At 55.8% G+C, this 21,575-nt stretch overlaps 1 protein-coding gene across 7 annotated transcripts in view; it reads right to left on the minus strand.

Moving 5' to 3' along the window:
- Nucleotides 1-21,575, minus strand: part of ZMIZ1 (zinc finger MIZ-type containing 1) — a 237,203-nt gene that overhangs the window by 69,243 nt on the left and 146,385 nt on the right. Inside the window, exon 1 of one of the 7 annotated variants that reach the window (XM_058543104.1) lies at nt 2,416-2,749. The exons of 4 other annotated variants lie outside the window; for them this stretch is intronic. The gene's annotated coding sequence lies outside the window, so the exon portion shown is untranslated. 2 more of the 7 variants (XM_058543102.1, XM_058543103.1) reach the window with 2 other exon arrangements.

Raw genomic sequence — 21,575 nt, forward strand, 5'->3', positions numbered from 1 at the left:
CTGAAACTGGGGCTTCCAAGTCCCTGAGTGCACAGGCTGTGGTGAGAACTAAGAGGCGAGAGAGAGAGGTGATGGGCTCTGGTCAACAGGGAGGCTGTGCAGGGGAGCAGAGACAGCATTATGAAGCAAGTCTCAAACTCTATGCAGGCTGCTGCTTCCGGTAAAGTCCCAGATTCTCACCAAAGCATTGCTGTTTGGTGGTTTCTCACTAAGGAAGTTCAGGGTAAAAATAGCTCAGGGGACTTGAATACAGCTAGTTGGGGGGTAGTCATTGCCTGGCTAATACACAGAAAAGGGGAACAGGCTTTTCAGTAGCCACGTGGACTCTAAGACTCACCATTCCTCCCTGCCCCCCACCGTGGGACAGGATCTTTTGCTCTGTAGTGGATGGGAGATGAGCTTCATGCCTAGAGACCCAGAACTGCAGGGGCCTGAGTCTCTACCCACCCTCTGGGGTCACCCTGATTTCAGGGTGGCACCAGTTTGCCCACTCCAACTCACTCTCCAGCCAGATTTCTGGCCCACTCTCAAGGAGGGGCATTAAGAAGCACTCTGGCACCAACTCCTTGCCAGATGCCTCACAAACCTTCTTGCTGGAGAAGCCACCAGCCATGCCCAGTGCCCATCTGGCAGTCCAGCCTGATGGTCAAGAGCAGGGGACCCAGGCCGCCACCCTGAGAATGAAGGTCTCCTGAAGCCCATCTAAGGAGGTGCCACCTCCCTCCACTGGTGCAAAAGGTTACGGTTGGGAAAGTCACAGCGCTGACCTCTCCCAATCTCTCCCAAGCTGGCTTCCAGTTGGACCCAAGAATTGGGACCTATCTAGTGCCCTAGGCATCAAGGCTTGTAAGACTCCAACACCAAAACCACGTGCTCGGGACCACCAGAACCTCCCTTTAGCCCTGACAGTGCTCTGAGAAACCCACTCTCCAAGGTCTTAAACAAGATCGTCAGCCTGGTGTCAGGCACCCCCAGAAAGGCGCCTTACTGCCCTCCAGTGCAAAACCATCTCTTTTCTCCTCCTTCAGCCAGTTTCCCTGCAAACATTTGTCTGAAGTCTATTCTACACCCACCACCTCTCCGAAGGGCACCCTGCCGCAATGGTGGCATCACCAGCGCCCGTGGGGGTCTCTGGGCGCTTTCAGCATTAGGGCTGTATCCTGACAAAGAAGCAGCTTGAAGTTAAGGACCCTCGGCCGCTGCCTCCGCCCAAGGCTTCCTGGCCGATTCTTATTTTTGCAATAGCAGCCGATCGAGGACAGAGCCTTGTAAAATGTCTGCTGGAGAGCCAACACTTCACCTTCGGGGAGGGGCTGTGGGGGAGCACCCTGACCCCGGGCCCCGAGGAGAAATGAGGGCCCCCTCTGTGGGCGCACAAAAAGGGCCCGGTGCACGCCGGTGCCACTCTCGCGGCCAACCCTCGGGCTGACACCATGCAACACACGGCGCTACCCACAATGCACTGGCCCTCTTCTGTCACACACAGGCACACACACTCACCCCCGCGCCCGGAGGGAGCCCGGGCCCGGCCCGCGGGCGCCCCGGGGCCGACCCCTCCAGCCCCGCACTTACCTAGAAGTTACACCGGCTGCGGTCCCGCCCTGGCACCCGCAGGGGGCTGGGGGCCGGCCAGGGGCAGCCGCGGAGAGCGCCTCCGGGCAGGGATCAGCCGGCACCGAACAAAGGCTGCGCGCAGGCAGCGGGCGCCGCCTGCATCCCTGCTCCGCGCCCGGGCGGCGGCGGCGGCGGCGCGGGGGCCCGGGCGGCTCCGGTGCCCGCTCGCTCCGCGCTGCCCGCTCCGAGGGCGCTCCGGCTCCCGCTCTCCCGCTCGCTGCTGCCCGCCACCGCCGCCGCCGTCCGGCTACCGCACCGCACACATCAATTATTCATCGCCCGTCTCCAGCTTCCCGGGCGAAGCCAATCACAGGCGGAGGCTCCGCTAATGGGGCCGCCGCCGCCACCGCCGAGGAGGCAGCCAGCCGCGCGCCCGGGCGCAAGCGACAGTCCTCCGGGGACGGGGATGGGCCGGGGGCGCGCGGGGGGCGGGGGCTCACGGGGCGCGCCAGCGAAACTTACACGGCCCGTGCCCCGCACCGCGCGCCAGGACCCGGGCGCCGCGACCACCCACCCGGCGTGCGCCCGCGTGGGGCTGGGGGCTCGGGGGAGGCCGGGCGCGCCGCGGCGGGGGGAGGGGAAGGAAGAGGAGGAGCGCGAGAGGAAGATGAAAGGCTAGCAGACCTGCCTCGGCGTCTCCAGGGAGCCCCGGCTCGCGCGCGCCCTCCCCGCCCCGCAAGCCTAGCCGTCCGCACCCCCGCCCCCCAGCCAGCCGCCCGCACTCACTAGCGCGCGCAGACCGTCGGCCCAGCCACTTTGCTGCGAGGGAGCGCGAGCGAGTATGAATCGGAGGCAGCTCACATTTCAAACTTGCACGCAGGGGTGGTGCTGATGCACGCCGCCGCCGAGCGAACGCACGACCAGACCAGCGGCGCTCCAGCCTCCGGGCGGGGGCGGCGACCAGGCCCCCTTCCCTCCCCCGCCTAGGCAATTAATTGGAAGCAACACTTGTGCGAGTGGGTCTCCCGGAGCGCTGTCGCCCGAGGGGGCCGCCGGGAAGGCGAAGCGGGAGATGACTTCGGGTGTCTCCCGCCCCCCCCCCAGCGAATCCTCCAAAGGGGTCATGCTAATGAGGGTCCACGGCAGGGTGGGGGCGGAGGAGAGAGCTGGCCTGGAGGCGGCCTCGGCCGGGGGGAGGGGAGCGGGCGGGGCAGGACTGGGGCATCCGGATTGCGACCTAGGTTTAAAGGATTTTCGGAACAGGTTAGAGGGCAGAGAAGGCAGGCGGTCTGGCATCTTCCCTGGCACAGGGGCCCCTGCCGCCCCTGGGATTCCCAGAGCGCGGGGCCCAGGGCAGGGTGAGCGGGCGCACGTAAGCTCGAGCTCCCCGACTTCTGGGAGTTCCTGTGCCTTGGAGCCAGCAGCGCTAGGGAAGCCGGGGGCGGCTGCTTCGCGCGGCCCTGCCCCGCCCCGGGAGCTGCTGCCTTCCTGACACTGCATCCTGTGGTGGCCGCGGCCTCTTCCTTCCAGCCTGTGTGTCGCAAGTGCTCCTGGTGCTGAACTGAGCTTGCCCCCTCTCCACCCCTCCGCCCCGCAGACACCTCTGGAAGCCCACCCGCTGCCCTACCCCAAAGAGCTCTGCGCTCCTCCCTCTTTCGTGGGCACTTCCCATCACCATCCCCCTCTGGGGAGAAACTATATCTTATAGCTCTCTCCCCCAGCCCCGCCCACCTGCCAGTGAAAGTTTCTTGAATGGTGACCTAACTGCCCCAAACAATTAGTAAGGTAAGTGGGGCCCCATCATTCATCCTAAAGAAAGGGAGCCAGAACTGTCATTAAATCTCTATATTGGACGGCTGTGCACTGCTCTCTTTACCCTCACAGGGAATTGACCAGGTCCACTAGCCTTTGACGTTGCTTCTCTGGACTTCATTCCCGGATTACCTACCCCTGGCCTTTCAGTCTGAGCCTCTGGCTGGCAGCGAAACCTTCCTGTCTGTCCTACTGCCCGCCCTGGAAGTGGCGGAGACAAATCACTTATCTAGAAATTATGTTCTTGCTCCTTGTTTGACATAAATCATTAGCAGGCTCTAATCCCACCCATTGCCACTTGAAATCTCACTTTCAGGTATGGCATTTGGAAATGCAGTTGTCACAGGCCTTCCCTCGAGGAGCCAGTTAAATGGATTAATTCATACTTCATAACTTGCTGCCTTTTGGACAAGAACTAGCTTCCTGCAAGAGAGATTAACTGGCATCCCCTTCCTGTGGGCCCAACCCCGGGGCAGCCAGGGGAAGGACTTCTCTGATCTGCACAAATTCCAGGCTCTGCTCAGTCTCACCTCCTCCAAGGAGCCTTCCTTCATCTTAGGTTATAATGGCTTCTTTGGAGACAGTCATTTATTTACAGAGGCATTCATTGGGCGCCCTGCCTCCCAAGCAGCCCCATGGGGGTTTGGGATCCCAGGAGGGAAGAGCCCTGGGAGCCAGTGAAGACTCTCCCATCTTCCACTCTTTGGTTGGCCCAGTCTCCATTGCAGATCCCCTAGACAACACACCCTAAAGCCCAGTGCTCAGCCAGTGACACCCAGAAACAGATGGGGCATGACAAGTTGGCCCACTTTTCAGAAGAAAACGCTGAGACGGATGTCACTGAGCCGCGGCTTCTAACATTAATCTGGTTTTAAAACAATGTCAGGGCTCAAATCTCGATTATACAGAATCCAAACAGCCAAGACCTCAAATAACCAGAATAGTGGTCTCCTGGCTCCTCCCCTCCCAGAAGTTCTGTGCAATGATAGTTCACAGTATCAATCTGATCCTTAGTGCCTTCTGAGCTACCAAAAGACCCAAATGTTTGGAACTTCCAGGTCCATTCCTGAAATAACCTGTACATGTTGGTACTATGTGGCCAGCCCCAGGCACTGAGTTCAGAAAAACCATTCCTGTAGGTTGAACCAGAATTTGGACTGGAATTGAGCAGAGATTTACACCAGACCTGGTCGCACTGCCTTTGAAACCAATAAGACAGCCTCACCAGCCCCCTCCCCCACCTGGCAGCTCTCCCAGGGGCTCACTCCTGGAGAAGCCCCACGACTGGGTGGCAGAAGAGCATTAATATGCTTATTTAAGGTTTTTGGGCCTGGGACCAACAGTTTTTGACTTTCCCCAGGTAAGCCAAAATAAATAAATAAATAAATAAATACTCTCCACTAGCAGATTTACGTAATTAGGAAAACAAATTGTTTTCAAGCATCCATTCACCAGCCAACACAGAAGGCCCCCTGGCCAAAGCCAGGCATTTTCACATGCTAATTTCAAGGCCTGCTCAGCCCCATTCAAGCCGCTCTCTGGCCCACTTGGCTGGCAAGCTCTTATTAATACTACACGCCCTGAGTCCACAGAAGTACGGGTACTCCAACCAGTTCCGGCTTCGGAAGGGCTTCTCCCCACCTACTCCACCCTCCAACACCACTTCTCCAACTCCCAAAGATTAGCTCAAAAGCCTGGGGCCCAAAGTGGCCCGCTCCACCCCCTGGGCGCCTGCCTTGATAAGGATCTACAGGAAAGGGGCCTCACACAAAGCCGCTCTCCACCTCTGCACGCAGTCACTCTGCGAGCTCTCCCAGTGACCTCAGCGAGCGGGGCACAGCCCGGGAGAATGACTTGGGAGGCAGAAGAAAGGGAGAGCTGCGGCCCGGCGCCCCGACTCCTTGATGAATGCCCGCGAGCGCTCAGGAAGTCTGATGGGGGGATCAATAGCGGGTGGCTTTTCTTGCCGGTGTTTGAACTCCTCCTGCCTTGGGCCCTGGCGAGGAAGAGCCGCCGATAAATCACAGCACTGCAGCCGGGAAGGCAGCAGCAGCTCGCTCCGGAGGGCGCCCAGGAGGGAGGATGCTTCACCCAGCTCCGGAGCCTGTCATGCGGAGCCCACCTCTGTAGGACCAGCCGGGCCATGGGGGAGGAGACAGCTACAGTCGAGTCTGGGGTGCAGGATCTAAAGGGTGCAGATCCCTCTTCCACGGCTCCTCAGCTCACCTGCAGAGGGATGGGCCTCCTGTACCCAGTCCCAGCCCAGGCCAGCAAGGGGAGAAAGAGCAAAGCCACCTAGGATATAGGTCCCCCAGGGGTGGAAAGTGGCTCCACCTCTGGGCCTCCAGGCTCAGGGCTGGGTCGTCTCCAGTGCAAGCCTTGGTGTGGTGGGAGGCCTGGGGCATATAAAAGCCCAGCTCCCTCCATTGAGACTGAGGAGAGGCAGAACAATGAACCCAAGAGGTGGCACTCAGGTCTGAGTCACAGCTAGGTCTTCCTCCAGCAGAGCTTGCTGATTCAGCAGGTCTCACAAAGATCCCAGTGACTCTGAGATGTCATCCATGCGGGCTCAGAGGGAGAGTGAAGTAGAGAGGGAGGCCCCTGGTGGGTGTCCACGCAAATGTGACAGGCATGTGCTCAGGCCCGGGGAGCTGCCTGGGCCTCCGCCTTCTCAGGACTGGTCCTTCTCTGGACACATGGAAGGGAGTTCAGGGCACAGAGTGCGTTCAACAAAGAAACGCACACATCCTGGGGTAACTGTCTCACTGCCGGCTCAGCCGCCCCAAGAAGGCTCAGGCAGCTACACCAGGCGTGAGCCCTGTGCATGGGCTCTGCCTTCAGGGACCTTCTTCTGGAGCTTCTGCCCACCTCTGAGGGGTCAGGGCACAAAATCCCTTTTGATAACACTGTTCTCTCTGCTCCTTTCCCTTTCCTCTTTCACCCTGGTCAGCCTCCTCAATTCTCCGTGTACAGTCTAGAAGAAGGAAGGCACCATTGAGGTTCAGCTCCTAGCCAACGCAGGAGACAGCAGGAGGGCACACTCCCACTTGGGACACAGAGCTGGGAGCCCCAAGCTGGATCCAGGCCTCTCCTCTCTCCTTAATAATGCAGTGCTCAGGGTGACAGGGTGCTTCCTGGTTGCCAGGCACGGTTCCAGGCACTTTCCAAGCAGCCACATGCCATCCTCACCCACAGCCCTCTCTGATAAAGTGTGATTATTATTCCCACTCTACAGAGGATAACACTGAGCCACAGAGAGGTTTAGACAACTTGCTGGAGGATTTAAACTACTTGGCAATCTGGCTCCAAAGTCTGCACCGGTAACTGTCACACTATATTCCCCAGATGGGACTCCAAGGTCCAGAGAAGAGTGACCATCAAAGTCACACAGCAACTTAGAGCTGTGATGAGAGTGGTGTCCCCCTCGCATTCTTGTTTTATACTCTTTCCAGCATACCACATTACATAGACTGAAATATTTTCTTTCTTTGTGTTTCTTCTTCATGTTTTGTATCTGTGCAATTGTAAGCATCCACCTGACATTTTGGGTTGGTCGGGGCTCCACCTGAGCGGGGATCGGGGACGTGGTGGAGAATGAGACCTCCCTGGCTCCTCCTCCTGCCACTGCACCCCACCTCCCTTCCTGGATTTACCCCCCAGAAGGGACCTCATCCCAGACTCAGATTGCATTCCCAGAAGTCTGTATTTGGTCTCTGCCCAAATCTTATAATCATTTCATTAGGAACACAAAACCAACCCCTGCTGCACACTTCCACTCGGCACCTCTGAGAAGGTTATTAATTGCAAGGTTAGCGAGAATCCAGGAAAGCCTCCTGCCAGGCTGAAGGAGGACAGAGAACGGGAGAGGGAACCCAGGAACCAGGCACAAAATGGTCACTCAGGTGGCTTCAGTCTTCAACAGCTGCCTGCCCCTCTACCTGCTCAGCTGGAAAGGGGGCCATACCCCCCAGCTGTCTGCGGGGTGTCCTGTGCGCAGAGAGGCTGGCAGGCAGGAACTGGCCACATCTCCACTAGCCGAGGAGCTGTGGAGGGAGGGGACATGCCTGGATTTGGAGACTGAGGCTCAGGAAACAATACTGACTGGCTGGTGGCCCTGGGCAAGTCACTTGGGCTTCCCAGACTGCTGCCTCCTTCGGAAAATAGGAGTGAGGCCACCTCACACCAGGCAGGACCAAAGGAAGTAACAGTGATCCTTCTCGAGAGGCTGAGAGGCTGTGGTGGTGTGTGTTGAACTGCGTCCCCCCCAAAAGATGTGGAAGTCCTAACCCCAGTACCTGCGAACGTGACCTTATTTGGAAGTAGGCCTTTGCAGATGATGAAATTAAGATGAGGTCATTAGGGTGGGCCTCATCTAATGCCATATGAGAAAGCGGACACAGAGACAGACACGCACAGAGGGAGACACTGTGTGAAGACTGGAGTTATGCTGCCACAAGCCAGGGAACTACCAGAAGCCAGGAGAGAGGCCTGAGACAGGTCCTACCCTGGTGCCTTCAGAGGGAGCATGGGCCTGCTGACAGGACCTCTCCATCTCAGACTTCTGGCCTGCAGGACTGTGAGACAGTACGTTCCTATTGAAGCCGCCTTGTCTCTGGGCTTCTGTCACACGGAGATGCTGTGAAAACCCGAGTTGCAGCACCTCCTCCTCGCTTCCCTCCCGTCCTCCAGGGGCTCTGGCTCAGTCCGTGCATAAACCCACCCACAAGGCCCGCGTGACTCCCTGACCTCATCTCCTTCCAGCCTCCCCTTGGTTTACTCTGCTGCAGCCTCGCTGCCCTTCTGGCTGGAGATGCCCCAGGTGCCCCCTCAGGGTTTACCAGGCACGTTCTTCTCCAGGGAGCCAGCTCGCTTCCCACCCCCTGCAGGCTTTCCCTCTGGTGACGTGGTGGCTGCCTTCTCCAGGAAGCCTTCCTCACCACACTGCCCTCACCTGCAGCCCCGGCTCACAGTTCCCACTACTCTTTCCAGACTTCGCTTTCTCCTCCGCATTTACGACTGGTGTATTTCAATTATTTCTCTTGTTACCCTGCCTCCCTTACTAGAAGGCAAGCTCCGTGTCAATGGCGGCTTTTGTCTGTTTTGTATGTGTTATATCGAGAGTATCTCGAATACGCTGGGCAGATGCGTGATATTTGCTGTATGAATGAAACAAGGACGAGCTGCCTGAACGAGTAAGTGAGTCTAGGCGAGAAGGGTGGATAGTAGTGCCCCGTTGCCCCTGCCTGCCCGGCCAGAGACGAGGTCCCCAACCTGCCGTCTGGAAGAACCTGGGTTGTTTCCTGGTGGAGGCAGCCTGTTCAGACGGGAAGCTCAGGCCGGCTAACAAAGGGGCTGCCGGAGGTGGTGGGGGTTCCACACCCGGCCTCTAATGAATCTCTTCCCATTGATTTCTGGAGTCGCCTCTGAAGGGAAGGGATGGCCACGGCAGCTTGAATATCCATGCCTCAGCAGTCCTAGGGTTTGATTGCTTCTCCCAGGACACAGCTTTGACAGGGGGCTTCCGGACAGCCCCCAGGCTGGACTGACATAAGCTCCCTGCAGTTGGAAAGGCAATTTCCCTTCCTGTTGCAGGTGTCTGCCTGTCTGCTGGGACAGCCGAATTCTACTCCTGACGCTCCCCAAAGGCTCAGGCTGGCCCCAGGAGGATGCTGTCCACTTAGCAGAGAAAGAAATGAGGCTCAGATGAGAAGGATTTAAGGCCACACACACTCTGGCCCAAGGCTGGGGGGCTGGGAGAGCTGACTGCAGGCTGCCAGCAACCAGTCAACCCCAGTGTGCCCCCAAACCTGCGCGGCCTGTTCCAGCCAGCCCTTGTCCCTCCAGAGTCACGATTGCCCATTTGGAACACCAACTCATTAGCATTGGAGAAAAGAGCCAGAAGTCTTATTTTTCACATGAGAAAACTGAGGCTCAGAGAGGGGCCAGGGCTTCCTCCAGTCAGCAAATTAGTGGGAGAGTGAGGTCCAGACCCAGGACTCCTGGCTGGTTCCAGAGCCCCAAGCCGTCTCTCCCAGTGCTGTGTTCCCACCAAACTGTGGTGTCAAGGGCATGCTCTCCAAACTGTAAAGTGCTAGACAGATATGAGGGCTTACTATTCTAGAGGGATCTTGTTCATCAACTGTCTCACTCCATGAGCTGGTGGGATCTGGATGGGGAGGGTCTGCCCCACTGTTCTTCCTACTTCTCATAGGGAGGTTGGGGGCCAGACCCTGGACCTTTCAGCTCCTTTCTTCATCCACAGTGGGGGTCACGCATATCAGGAAGATGGGTGGAGGCATCTGATTTGGGCTCAAAAGTAGGAAGGAGCTTCTGACAGTCAGGGCTGCCCAGGGGTGGTAGCGAGCACCTTGTCACCTGAGGTGTGTAAGCTGAGGATGGAGAGCTGCAGAGGGGATCCCACACTGGTAGGCTTATGGCTTCTGAAGCCCTGTCTGCCTTGGGAGGCTATGCCATGTAAGGGGAGAGGAAGGGTGGTTGAGAAGCCCAAGCATCTCCGTGCGTTCTGGGCAGCAGTAAAGCAGCTGTACGAACTCCCCAAGCCCATTCAAGGTCACCGGGAATCCTTCATCACCCGGTGCCCTTCCCTCCCTCCCCTCCTGACAGTCCCCTGTGAGAGCACCAGCTCCCTTCCAGCCCCTTGCTCCCAGCCCATGGCAGCCCAGGGGATCTGGTGGCTTCCTTCCCTCCACAGTGTGGTCCCAGGTGTCCCTCACTGCCGGGGGCTCTGGACATGAGCAGACAGGCCACGTAGGAATGTCTATCTGGGGAAAATCCAAAGTGGCCGCCAGGGCAGGGCAGGGAGTGGGAGGCCTGATGTTGAAATCAGGATCTGCAGAGCTGAGCTCAGGAGGTGGGAACAGCACACTCCTCCGCCCCGAGGCCAAGGCCCCAAGTGAGATAGAGGCTGCCTGGGAGTGAAGCTAGGGCCTTGCTGTATGACCAAGAGCAGGTCACCGTCCGACTCTGGCCACAGCTTCCCCACCCGGTAGAGATATCTAGTGCAGATGCTGGACCTCTCTTTGCTGCTGGGGGCACTGGTCTCTCAAGTCTGGCTGGGAACCCTCCAAGAAGAAGTGTTACTATTGAGCTGACCCCCACTGATGTCCTGTAAAGGCCACAGCAGGCCAGGTAAGATACCTACAATACACATAATCTGGTTGAGACAAAGAAGCCAGATCCAAAGGAGCGGGCCCACTTCGATCCCATTCTTGTAAATTTATTGGCAGCTTATCTGTAAGCATATCATTTTTGGTAGCCTATGAGCTCGGGAAGGGCAGGGATTTTTGTTTTGGTCACTGCCGTGCGCCTGGTGGCTCTGTCCCTGGCACTAAGTAGGTTCTCAACAAATATTTATTGAATAATGGTTATTCACCAAGTTCTTATCCCATGGTAGTGGGATTTCAGCTATTCTTTAACTTCTTTATAATTTTCTGTATGCTTTCATTGTTCTACAAGGAGTATGTTTTATTTTTGTGATTAAAAATAAACACCCCATAAAACCACGTTCATTTTAGAATTAAATGAATCCAACGTTAAGACTCTCCCCCACCCAACGGTGCTATGCACCATCTTCAGAACCAATACCTCAAGAGTCAAGCATAAAGCAACCCCACGTCACCAACTGAGCTTCCGAGGTCCAGCCTGTGGGCGGCCTGGGGCAGGGCGTGGGCAAGAGGCATCACTGGAGAGTCACCGTCTATCCCTTTCCCTGTACACATGGCACAATTCCACTCCAGCCGTCTCTTGTCTGGACACCTGGCACAGCCTCCAAACTGTTTTCCCTGCCTCTGGCCCCTAGGTCCCTCCATTGCCTGCTGAGTCTTTCTAAAAGGCAAATCTGACCATGTTACTCCCTTGTCTAAAACGTTCCCTGGTTCCCCAGTGCTGTCAGGATCAAGTTCAAGTTCGAGCTCCTTAGACTGACATTCAAGGCCCTGGAAGTCTCACACATGGTCTCCAGGAGGGCCCTTCTGCTCCCCTTGACTTGGGTTGCTCCTGTCTGGATGTCTCTAGCAAGTCCCTTAAACGCATTTCTAAACCCTGGTTTGCTCAGTTGTACTGCAGGTATGTTTTCCCCCCAAACCCACATGCCAATTAAAATGTGGAACAGTATCTGGGTATCAGCCGGCAGCTGGGAGGAGAAACTACCACAAATCCAAGGGTGGCAGGAAAGCTAAACCCCACCCTCCCACCAATCTGGGGGCCTTTCCAGGGGGATGAGGAGCCAGGACCCCCTGAAAGGCAGGGCAAGCCATGGACCAGCAGCCAGCCTGGGTTGGTGCTCTCAAGGAGGGAAAAAAAAAAATCAGCCCTGGGGATCTCAGCCCTGAGGCTGCTATGATTTGGGGCCAAGTAGTGCTGCTTCTTCCATGCCTCAGTTTCCCCATCTGCGATGCATGGTGGGAAGGCACAGCCCTGGGAAGCAAGCCAGCACTCCTGCTGCTCCCCCTCAGCAAGGGGAGCCCACGCCCCCTCGGGCCCCAGACAGACCTGGGAGTGTGGTGTGTAATTGAATTTGGCCTAATTACCTAATTGCACTAAGGAACAACCAGTACTGACAGAGGTCTCGAGGGTCGGGGGGTGGGTGGAAGCCAGGAGCCGAGAGGCAGCCTCCAGATTCCCTAGGCATTCAGGGAAGCTGTGCTGGGCACCAGCACCTTCATATCCCTTAACCTGTCAGTTGCTTGAACCCTGGGAGGCAGGTGCCACTGTTCCCATTCTACAGGTGAGGAAACTGAGGCTCAGAGAGAAGCATCCTGCACAGGGACAGCAAGTCAGAAGTAGAGAGGAAATTTGAACCCACATTCCTTCTGCATCTGGGGCCTTCACACATGCTGTTCCCTCTTCCTGGATTGCCTCCTTCCACCCTCTTCTCTGGCAGATTTTCTCCTTGGAGCCTTCCTGCAAGGGTCATTTCCTTGAGAAAACCTTCTCTAGGCTCCCAGGCTCATGCCCTCCCTCACTTGCCCTTTGTAGAACCTATCACAATGATGACATCATCGTCGGAGGGTGTTTATTCCAAGTCTGACCTCTCCCTCAAGCCTCAAGCTCCTGGAGGGTAAGGACCACGTGTGCCTCACTCACGCTGTGTCCAGGCATCCAGCATAGGCTTGGGACACTGTGGTGCTCAATAAATGTTTGCTTAATGAATGGATGAATAACCTCTAAATTCTGGGTTTTTTCCAGACACAGTCTGTTGGTTTCCTGCCATCACTGGCCTGGGCCTTGGGGGGTCTCATCTGTAGGGAGCATTGCACCCAGGGCTATGTCCAGAGTCCCTCAGAGCTGCAGGGAGGCTACGGGGATGCTGCAGGGCAGACACATCCTCCAGACACACTGGCTTCCAGGACAGAAGGACGGGGTCCACTCTGTGAGGCCCTGAGCCGGTGGCTTCAGATACGAGGTCCCACCATTGGGAGGTGAAGGGGCAGGCCCAGGGTCACCCAGCTTGCAAATAACCAGAACTGGAAGCCATGACTGCTCGAGACTGGGAGCTGGCCCCACTGCTCCTCACTATGCTGTCATCAAACGACAGAGCAAATGAACCAGGCTAACTTACAGAGGGACAAGTCCTTTCATCCAAAGAGAATCATGTGAGTAGTGGAATTTCAGGTCTCATGAAACAAGGCAGGAGAGAGATGATTAGATCCCTCCACAAGGGCAGCTGCCATTGGGCTAATCCACAAGGCAGCCCACTCCTGGGATGCATCCAGGCCTCCGTTCACCCAGGACTCGGGGCTTGTCGAGCCTCCTTCCTCCTTCTGGGAAGCCGTCCTACTTGGTACCCACATGTGCAGATCTGGAGTGGGACTGCCTGGGTCTAATTCTAGCCCTGCCACTTGCTAGCTGTGTGGCTTTGAGAAAGCAATTAACCTCTCTGAGCCTCAGTTTCATCTCAGTATTTTTGTAAGGATGAAAGGAGAGGAAACACACGCAGCATTTTGCCCAGCGTGTGGAACATAGTAAGGTCTCAGTACAAGTTAACTCCTGAATTGATTAGTAGTAGAGTAGTGGTAGTATAAGAAGCAATAGGACAGTGGGAGCAATAGCCATAGCAGTAATGGTGGCTGTCATGGGAGTAACAGTACTAAGACTAGTAATGGGAAGAATACTAGTGGTGAGTATTGTACATGACAGTCTCACCCCTGGTACGCTGAGGGATGCTGGGAAGATTGCTCCCTCTCTCTGGGCCAGTTGCCCTCAGATAAAATAGGGGCATGGGCCAGGTGATCCCAAAAGGCCTCCACACTCTGGCATTCACAGCAGAGAGTAACAGTAGCAATAAAAACAATACTACTTCCTCTTTATACTTGGAATTTATTATATACCTAGTGTTCTTCAAAAGGGCACTGTCCTCCTGCCTCCCGTTTCCTCTCCACACACACAGTATCCTCCTCCCTGACCAGCCTTCTTCCCCTCGCAGATTTGGGGTGGGGGAGGGTACTATCTACCCACCTGTTTTGCCTCATTTACTGGGATGTGGCAATGGATACTGAGTTTACACGCAGGGCACAGATTCCCCCACATCATCTCATCTAATCCTCAATACCTCAACACAAACGACCCCAGGAGGCAGGTATGGCTAGCCCCATTTCCCAAAGCCACAGCTAAGGCTCAGATAGGTTATGTCAGTTACCTAAAGTCACACAGCTCGAAAGCAGAGGAGCAGGATGCAAGCCTAGGGTGGCCCACCTCCACAGCTGGACACTCGCCATGCGATGTAGGTGATTTCTACAGCTCTAAGGGTCCTGTGTCCTCCCCCAACCCGGCCACCCCAGGCTCCTCAGTACCAACCCTCCCCTGCTGACATGGCACAGGCCTCTTTCTGTATTCAGTGAAGACGACACGTGCTTTTACTGCACAGATGGACCCTTCCTCCTCCCATCAGTCATGGGTCCATCTGTCCCCATCTTGGTCCTCAATGATCTAAGTCCCATGCCTCTGCTGGCCACCTGCGAGCCAGCCCTCAGTCACGGCTGGACTGGCCAGCACTGGGTCTTAAATAAGAGGTGGTCGACAACATTAAGAAGCTCAGAGACTTCTCGCAGTACTGGAAGCTCTCTCACGGCCTCAGGTGGCCCCCACACGGTGGCTGCCGGTTGGGGGTGCTGGGCTCTCCGATCCCCGAGACACCCTCTGTATTTTCCACCCGAAGCCACTGCTCTTTGTATCACCTCCTGGCTGCGTGGATGTGTGGTGATACCAAGCTGAGGCAGCCCCTTCCACACATGGAGGGGGCCTGGGACCCAGAGCGCAAAGCCTAGACTTGGCTGGACCAGGGCACCAGCGCCTCGCAGGAAACAGATCTGGCCCATGGGGCCACCTCTGCACCCCTGGCCTCTCTCTCCAGGGGGGCAGCACCTTTCTTCTCCTCTCTTGTTTTTCCCCTCCCACAGTTCTCTCTCCATTTGGGGTGGGAGGAGAACCATATGCAAAAAGCCCTGTCCCCAGGGGGTGGGCGCGCCAATCTCTTCCTGGAGACCACCGAGGAGGAGCTGCTTCCATAGTGGCTCACAGCCAGCGAATGGGGTCTCTGCCGTGCTTCCCAGCCGCTCAGCCTCCCCACGGAGCTCAACAGCACACCAATTTCCCGCTGTCTATGCATGGGGAGGGCGAGTTCCCATTTTCTCTCTTCCAAGCCCCATTTGCACAGACGTGGGCCCTTCACACATGCGGGCCCCTTGCCTCCCGGCCTCCCAGCAGACGCTTAATTGGGAGGAAGTGATTCTAAACATCTGGGACACACATCTGAGAGTGGGCTCAAGACCACACGGGGCCTGGAGGAAATGGCAGTACATGCAATTATGTCACTGCCTCGGCTGAGGGTGCTCAGGAGGGCGCAGCGCTCAACAGCAGCAGCATTTCTGGGTGTAGCCCAGGGCTGGACCTGGGCAGGACCAGGACGGGCGCACCGTGGACAGGGAGCCTGGGGCCGAGAGCAGGAGGCTGCAGGTGACTCCCAGACAGAGCTGAGCTGCAGCCAGCAGATCAGTGATGCACGGAGCTGCTGTCCCGAGGGGAAAGGGGAGACAAAGGAAATGAAGGAAAGAGGAAAAGAGAGAGGAGAAGGAGAGCGAGGGAGAGAGGGGAGAGAAGGAGAAAAGGGAGAGGGGAGAGGGAGAGGGAGAAGAAAGGAGAGAGGAAGGGGGGAGGGAGAGAGGGGAAGAGAGAGGACTATTTGACTCAGCTTAGAGAGGCCTCAGGCTTCCAGGAGACAGACCTCTCTGGCAGCCCCCCAGGAGAGCAGCGTCCCCCAACAGGGTGCACTGTGGAAGCATATGACCCAGTTCTGGTCTCAGCCCAGTCACTCCCCAGCTGTGTGACCCTGGCCATGGACTTCACTTCTCTGAGCCTCAGTTTTTCCATCTGGGAAAGAGGAGCTCACCTACGTGAAGTGATGGCAGAGCATGGGCTATCCCTGACTGCCTGTCATTTTTCCAACCCCGTGTGGGTTGTGAGCTTCCTGCTGGGAGTGGCTGGCCCCAGGAGGTTCCACATCCCCTCCTCTCAGCTTCCCCTATTGCTGATGTGGGTCTGTTGACATTATGTTTTTCCTAAGCGTGTCCCAGTCTATGAGCTCCTTGAAGGTACAGACAATCTCTAGGGTTACCCAAGTGCCAATCACAATGTCTGCATATAATAGGTGTCCATGCACGTTTGTGGAAGGGGTGAATTTAGCTTATCCTTTGCACTGAGTTTCTGCTGTCATTATAATTATGTGCTTGTTTGAAAGGCAGACTCCTAATTTTTTCCCCCAGTAATTCCTGTTTCCTGCCCAAGACAATAGGGGCTCTTCATCCCAACCAGGTGGGACTGGGTCCTTTGGAATTCCCTACACGAGGCCAGCCTCAACAAGCCAGGAAATGTGCCTGGGAACATAATGAAGCATCTGTTAATAGCTCTTCAAGGAGAGTCATTGGCCAGGATTGCCAAGCTCTGGGGTCTATTTCTCTCCAGGCCCAGGAAGAGCAAGGGCAGGCATGGCCAAGGTGGCGATTCCTCCTTCCAGCCACCTGCCTGGCCACCACCCTCCCCAGTGAGGGGAATTACCACCATGTAGAGCTTCTACTGCAAAACACAAACACCTGGTTGCCTGGGCAGCACCTCGCCAGGGTGACATGATCCAGATGGTCCCTTGAGAGGCAGCTGGGTTGCCACGGAAACGGGATTGCTGACGTTCTAGCCAAGAGACCTGGATTCTAGATCCACTGGACCCCAAGCTTAGAAAAGTGAAGTGATTTACATAAAGTCACACAGCAAGTAGGTTTCAGAGCCTGCGCTGCAATGCAGGACTTAATAATCAGAATGGTTATGTACAAAGCCCTTCTGAGATGCCAGCTTGTGCTAAGTACTTTGTACGCATCATTTCGTGAAAGGCTGGGACATGTGGCTAGGGTCACAGGTGGCATGGAAGCGACAGAGCTGAGCCAAGGCCAGGTCAGCCGATCTGATCCTGAAGCCTGAGCTTGGCCCATGCTGTCCCCTCTGTCCCATGCTGCCCCCACTCTGGTTCCCAGATCTCGGCTCTGTATGTCCTGAGATCAGCTCTATCCCAGAAGCTAGCTGCATCTGACTCAAGGGCATCTCAAAGCATGCAGGTGAGGAGGGCTGGGAGCCTGTAGGCTGAGACCCATCGTTTCCAGGACCTGGCCCCTCCTCAGCCCTCGCTCTGCTGTGCATGCTGACCTGGGCAGCTTATGAGGGGCAAGAGGGCAGGAGTCTGTTGGCCAGGAGCTTCCTCCCTGCCCCTGCTTGCCAGATGGGCCCTGGGGACAGGCGGGGGGGGGGACGACACTCCTAATGAACTTGATCCCAGAGAGAGAAGGCACAACCAGGGAGGGGTAGAAGGAGCATGCACCTGGAGTTGGGCAGGTGCTGGTCCACACCCTTCCTCCCCCATTCTCTTCCTTCCTCCTTTCTCCTCTTCAGTCTCAACCATCCAAATATCCATCCATTCAGAGCCATCTATCCCCTCATCCCTCGCTTTGTTACACAAAGGAGTTGAGTTACTTCGGGCAAGTGAATAAATCTCTTTGTGCATCAGTTTTACAATCTATAAAATGGGTTGGTGATTGTTCGGATCAGTGCTGATGTTTATACATTGCCTAACACAGTGCCTGGCATGAAGCAAGAACTCAATAAAATCATCCTTTAAATGTTGCTTTCTCTCTTGAAAGAATTTTGGGAGAGGGTGCTGAGAGACTTGGTGAGACAGAGGCCCTCAAACGTCCCCAGCCCAAGGCACAGACAGGGTGCTGCTGGCCCTGTCCAGCCTTTCTCAGCCAGCTCTCTACTCTCCACTCCTGCAGGCTGCCTGCCTGCCTCACTGGGGCCCAGCCTCCTCTTCCTGGGGGAAGGGAGATGCTCTCTTAACCCGAAGGGAACCTCTGGTGTTGTGGAGACAGCTGTGGGCTTCTGGCCCTGGGGCCTTAGGAAGGGGTTGTTCCCTGCCTGAGTTAACAGGCTCCCACTCATCCCCTACCTACTTGGAGGTGGGTGTGGTAGGCAATTACCTTGGGCCTACCTATGCATATAGGTTCCATATTTTCCAGACCCCCCAACACGACACAGGGTCAGGTACAGGGTTTGGGGCTACCTCCATGTATGAGAGGCATCCTAAAAAAGTCTGAATGCCAACATGCTGGAGTAAGATTGCTAACATGTATATAGCCCTTACTATCTGCCAGGCCTCATTCTAAGCACTGTATGTACGTTAACTCACTTAATGCCTATGACGTAGGCATTGTTATTATCCCCTCTTATCAAATGAGGCAACCATGGTACAGAGAGGTTAAGTGACTTTTCTAAGGTCACACAGCTGGCAAGTGGAGGGCTAGGTGGGATTCACACCCAGGCATGCTGCTCCAGAATCCATGCTTTTAACCACTACTCCTCTCTGGGAAATAGCTGAATGGTTTTTGGGAAAAACATTTGAAGTTCGGGCCGACCAGGAAATTGTGATGCTGACGGCTGACGCGCGCCGAATGCTGACTATGTGCCAGGCTCCCTGCTACTCCCCGTCCACGGACAGGCGGCACTGAGTGAGCTCACAGACGGGGGCGTCTAGCCTACCAGCAAGGACAATCATTGTCAGACACTTAACACCTGCACCGGCAAGCCATTCAGCGGATCTTGACAAGCTCTCCGGCATCATTAACACGTCTTTCCCAGGACTTCATTTCAACCTGCTCATGGAGAGCAGGGGGCAGCCTATGGCTTCCGGGTCAGATATTCTTGTTTGGATCACAATTCTGGCTCTTTTTAGCCAAGTGGCTTTGGTCAAATTACTCAATCTTCCTAAACCCCAGTTTCCTTATCTGTGAAACGGGGTAGACAGGAGGCTGGGACCCTCGTGGGATAAGTGAGTTCACGGACGCTCCACGCAGTGCCTGGTACAGAGAAAACACTGACCCAAATATTTGCTGTCATCGTGACTGAAAGGAGCCCTAAATCAAATGTTTTCCTAATCCAGACGCCCTGCCCTGCCCTGACCCTGTAAATCTAAATACGCAGACTGATGATACCTGTGCCATCGTTAATTCCTGCCTGTCTGTCTAACCCAGAAGGTATGTACAAGGCTGCGGCTTGCAAGGCTTGCTTACCAAGTTCCATAACCCTCTCGCCCACTTCCCACCAAGTGCCTGCTCTATCTCACTCTCACCCCCTTGAGTCCCCTGAAATCCCTCCTCTGGGGGTGAGAATGCTAAGCTTCATCTTAAAACCAAAGCTCTGGCTTCCTTAATCCTCTTACCTGGCTTTCCTCTCCAGAATTAATTGCTGCCGATGGCTTTATTAACTTCTTGGGCAGCCATGGCATCTTCAGGGCAGCATGGGGCGGTGGGGGCTGTTTTGGCAGGACCTTTACCCCGGGTGCTGGAAGGCAGCACTGTGACAACCCTGGTGCCCATCGGGCGATAACCCTGCAGCCCTGCATCTCCCCAGAGGCTGTGCAGCTCCCCGGGGGACACCTGCAAAGAAGCGGGGCTAGCCAGAGCTCTGTCCACTTCTGCACTACTGAGGCCACCTCCCCACCCCTCGGAGCCTCAGTCTCTCCTCTTTCGATGGGAATAAGCCCGCCTTGGGGATCTCACGGGGCTGGACAAGGATGGCTGTGCAGAGGGCTGTGTTTGTATGTAGAATTACTGTCATTTCTCGCCACAGCATGGGGGCATTCATTTACTTCAAACCCCGAGAGCAGGGACCGTGCATGGTGCATTTATGGAGCCCCGGCCTGAGCACGGAGAGGGCTTGGCACAAGACGCTAATCTTCCCTTGCCCTGAAAATTCCTGTTTAGTATTTTTTATTTTGAGAGGCATTCCCATGCCCACGACCTCATCATTCTTCCTGTAGCCATGAAGGTAGAGAAATGGAGTAGATGCACTGGACTGTGGAAGACATTGATGCTGGACAGGACACGGCCTGCCCAGGGGAGACAGAGGTGAAGGGTGGCGCCCAGGCCCCCATGGCCTTCTCTGGGCAGTCCTCTTTGACTCAGACACCCTCAAGTGTGGGCTAGGGGATGTGGTCCTGAGATGTCTTAGGTGCTCACGGACCCAGCGAGAAAACCACTGCCATGTCAGCTCTCTTCCCATGTTTGAGACGTTGCTATTTCAAGAGGGAGAGTCTCAGCTTCCTTAACCCCCTCTCCCCTTCAACTGGCTGAGAGTTGGCCCGGGCTCCAACCGGTGAGCAGGCACCTGAAGCTAAACCCAGACAAAGGGCTTGGTCACTATTGTTTTTATTTTGACAGTTAGTTTCTAAACGTGGCAAGGGAGCCTGGTCTGCCAGTTACAGTAGCGATATAAGATATAAAGTTTCCTTTTAAAATTCCCATCTTGAAGTCAAAATAAGTGAGGAACAATACAATCCTAATAGGAGCGGGACTGGCATATGGCAGGGACGAGGAGGACGGGATGCAAATGATGGTAACTGGGAAAGCGCCTTGTCGGCCCTGCGGGGGCCTCGTCACTCCCTCTGCTTCCCGCCTGCACCGCATCTCTGCCCAGCATCCTCTCTGAGGTGCGGGGGTGCTGGAGGGAGCACCCACGCCCCGACCCTAAGCAGCCCTCAGCCACTAATGGATGCCAGGTGCTAAATAAATGCCTCCTCATCCCTGCTGCTCAGGCTGACGGAGGGGCGCGTTCTACTCTGTCTCCCGGAGCTCCCGGCAGGTCCCCACAGCAGGCACCTTGCTTGACAACACGCTTTTCATCGACCTCCTGCCCGCTGTCTCGTTTTCCCACTTCTCTACCCGTGTTTTCAGGGATCCTACGAAATAAATCGCTTGCACTGGAATCTCTGTTGCAGAGTCTGCATCTGGGAGACCCAAACTCAGACACACATCATTTGATGGAGGCGCCTCCAGCGGCCTCACCTTTCCCAACCAGGAGCCTCATTAATCCCTTCCCTCCCCTCGCAGACCCCTGTCCCAATCATGTGGAGTTAATCATGGGGCTCCAGACTGGGGTTGTGAGGGGCCAGGCAAGAGAAGCAGCCCCATCTTGAGAGGGTTCTGCCTTGCCTGTCAGGGTCCCAACCTCAGAGCCCCCTGCCATGGGCTGATGCCCTCATCCTCTAGCCCCCTCTCATTTGGACAGGCCTGGAAAGCGGATATCCACCAGCTGGGCCTCAGGCAGCCGTGTCCTTGCACATCTCGGCTCTGTGGGGCAGCCAACGATGAGCTAATCCCACAGAAGAGAGGGAGAAGGAGAGCAGCCTCCTGAGGAGACGAGCAAGAGGCCTGTCCCCTGGAGCTCTCAGGGAACAGAGAGGGCTGTGCTGGGGAAGCTCCAGGCTGAGCCAGCCTGGAGACAACAGCACTCTCGTCTCACCCCACCCCTGCCAACTCCAGCCAAACTCCAAAGGAACCCACAACGACCATCGCTGCTTCTGCTTAAAAACAGAGTCCGTGCTCCCCGCAGAAAAGGCGGGAAATAAAGAAAGGGTCACTCCCCCAACCAGACAGGTCCATTAGTTATAAACTGACATTTTGGTATATTCCCTTCTGTTTTCTGTCTCCTGTGCCTAAAAAAATGTACGTTTTGTTTTTGACACTGGTTGAGGCCATACCGAACATACCATTTTGTTACTCTTCTAAAAAAATTATTATGTCATAAGCATTTTCACATAGTAATAATTCTTGGGAGAACGCGCGTTTCATGGCTGGGGAGTGGCCACTGACATACTC

This window comes from Diceros bicornis, chromosome 6 (genome assembly GCF_020826845.1).
Source record: "Diceros bicornis minor isolate mBicDic1 chromosome 6, mDicBic1.mat.cur, whole genome shotgun sequence".
Lineage (NCBI taxonomy): Eukaryota > Metazoa > Chordata > Mammalia > Perissodactyla > Rhinocerotidae > Diceros > Diceros bicornis.